The sequence below is a fragment of the Plasmopara halstedii genome (genome assembly GCF_900000015.1).
Source record: "Plasmopara halstedii genome assembly, contig: Scaffold_253, whole genome shotgun sequence".
In the NCBI taxonomy this organism is placed as follows: domain Eukaryota; phylum Oomycota; class Peronosporomycetes; order Peronosporales; family Peronosporaceae; genus Plasmopara; species Plasmopara halstedii.
The window spans coordinates 749,586-752,704 of record NW_020187174.1 but is presented as its reverse complement, the minus strand read 5'-3'; positions in this window follow the sequence as shown (position 1 = coordinate 752,704).

The window sequence follows — 3,119 nt, the reverse complement described above, 5'->3', positions numbered from 1 at the left end:
AGTGCCGGACACCATCGATGGTGTAGATACAGCGACGCTGTTTGTCGATCGTGTCATTTGACAATTTGGAGTCCCGGAGGCAATTGTTCCTGACAGCGACCCGCGCTTCACTGATATGTTTTGGTCTACAATCTTCGACGAGCTGAGCACCAAATTGAGCGGACCGTCCGCAGATCAATGGTCAAACTGAGTGCGCACTCGCGTCGTTGAAGGCGTCCTTTGCAGCGTGTGTGATGAGACGCCGAAGCGCTGGAGCGCTATGCTGCCACTTTTAGAATGCGCTTTGAACAATGCAGTGCATTTATCTAACAGCTACATGCCGCTCTACGCATATGTTCTAGTTAATCCTCGCGTTTCGCTGACTCCACCATTCTATGGTTCATGGCTTGGTGGGGGAGGAATAGCCGAACGGCTTGCTGACGTCAGCCCCCTCACTGTGCGTAAAGAGGTCGGAGACGTCCTGTCAAGTAGACTGAGTGGCTTACGACACGTTCGCGATGAGAAGGCTGAAAGCCAAGACAAGCAGAAAGAATATGCAGACGGAAGAAGCAGAAGAAGCATGGAAAACTTTGAGGTCGGAGACCTGGTTTTGTTAAATGCCACAAACCTTCCTACACATGTAATCTCTGCTATCTTTATGACGAAGATCCGTCCGCGGTTTATAGAACTTTTTATAGTCGCGGCCAAGCGGGGCCTTGCGTATACGCTAAACCTTTCGAAACGGATATGCAGCCACCCAGTGTTATATGTGGTCTTGCTTATGCTGTAAGGGATCTGAAACAATTGAACGCGGAAACGTTGGTGCTGAAGCGGTGCCTTAAGGCACCTGGTCACCCAGGAGGTAAATCAGCAACTGGTTCTGAGCACGGAGTGCAACAATTTCCGTTTTCAACGGAACAAGGCGCTCACTGTCGCTCGAGGTGAAGTATTCGTATGCTCGACGGCTAAGGGCCGCTCCGACAGAGCGCGATAATCCTCAACGTTTGGCAGTCGGTGCAAAGTGCTCCGAGCTCTCGAGGGTTTCCGCACAGCGGTAGGCGGCCTCGGAAAGATGTTCGGCGGAATCCTGATGAAGACAAACTTTGTCCTTCAAAGCTCGAAGAGCGATAGGCATTGGACGGCGATCGACCACATCGTCATCGTCCGCCGCCGACTCTTCGCGATGTGAGTGGTTGCGTCCACTATCACGAGGAACGCCTTTTGGCGACAGGGTCGAATCCAATATCTCGTGATTTGGCGGAGATGCCCAAACTCCGAGAGCTCGTGGGAGTTTTAGGGGCCCATTCGGCAATACTGCCTTGACGTCGTTGACGCTTATGATCAGTAGGATCATGACGCTCGCGTCGGCGTGCACCCGCGCTTCTCGGCAGTAGCCGGGAAGCCGGATGAGCTGAAGCTATGGTCCTGATCTGCTGTGGTCGTAGACATACCCGCGTGAGAAACCACAGAGCTCGCAAGAGTGTGATGACTGATTCTATGTGTCGCAAGACAACAAAACGCAAGAAGACGGCGTTGCGCCTTGAGTTTGGAAAACTCAAATCGAAGGTGGCCTCGCTGTATGTTAGACAGCGAGGACAGATTCGGTGCCGCTGCACCCATCGCTCAAAGAGCTCTTCATATTCAGTAGCGGCTTTGCCAAGGGTGAGCACAACAAAAATCGTCGGCATCGCGGGCACAGAAGAGCCTCCTCTTTGAGCTCGAAGTCGGGTGCGGTACCAATCCTTTGGGATTTATTGGGTACCAAGTAGCAAGCTCAGAAAACTTTGCGCTGGTCAAGCTCAGCTTGTGGAGTGGCCGGGGGTCCGACTACGTAGGCGCTTAACGATCGAGTGATCGCGTCTTTCCTTTCAGTAGCGGGATCTGCCGAGCGGAAGCCGTATTCCACACACAAAGGTCTAGAACCGAACATGGATATGAGCGCATGAGAGCCGTCTTGTGGGCGACATCCAACTGCTGCTCCAATGCCTCGTCGAGGCGATTGGTAACGGTACCACTTCCTCGGAAGTCGAGAGTTAAAGGAACGGACATGGTGTCCGCAAGGTTCGAGCTGGGCTCACTTCGCGCCGTTGGCGCACATCCTCCTCCTCGTCTTCCCATGATAAGAAAGGAGTATCCGACTCGTGGTTGACTTCCTCTGAATCCTCGACGAAAAAATAGGCCGCTCGGGGCGGGCGCGGTAGGTGGCGCTCAGTTCTCAAGGGAGTGAGATGTGCTTTTCGTGAAGCAGCTGACGCACTGTCCGGAGATGCAACACATGTAGAGAAATAAGAAGGACTTTGCCCGCGGGCGCCCTCGGAGCCAGCTAGGTTGGGTGCTTTTCGTGTCACAGAAACAAGGCGCATTGAGCGGAGAATGTTGAAGAATGTTCTTAGGGACGTAATAGTATCTTAGACACGCGAGTCTCGTATGAGGCGACAGTTAAATGTGAATCGTGGGTATTCACAATTTTGATGGGGGTAGTATAACGAGGTTACACGTACAATTTTATGAAAAGGTAGGTCACACAAGATGGTGTGACCGTACCGAGTGTGGATAACACAAGTTAGTGTATTCGCACAATGTGGCTACACCGTAACAAGGAGTACTATGTGGCAGGACTGCCAGTAGTAAGGCATATTACTATATTAGTTAGGTTATACTATATGTGCCGCTACAAAACGATTGGATTCAGCTTCAATTTTGAAGGAAAGAACGTCTTTACCTTGGTTAAGGTTTTATGTTTTCTAATAGGTAGCGGATTGCGATCCGCTACGCTCGTACTGTTTCTTATAAAGGACGTAAGGTCGGTGACAATAGCTTAGCTTCTTTTGAGCAAGGAGTAACGGCAGCCCCGCTGCGGAAACCGCTGTGCGGAAGCCCTCGATAGCTCGAAGCACTTTGCACCGACTGTTAAACGTTGCGGACTATCGCTCTCTTTTGTAGCGGCTCCTAGCCGTCGAGCAGACGAATGCGTAACGTTATGCGACGGTGGAGGGCCTGACACCATTGAAGATCGTTGCACTAGTGCTCTAAACCAGTTGCTTGTTCAGCGTCGGGGCAGTCGAGCACATTTAGGCGCCGCCACGGCACCAATGTTTCAGCGTTTACTTGCACCGAATTTCGGTACGGCTCAAACAAGC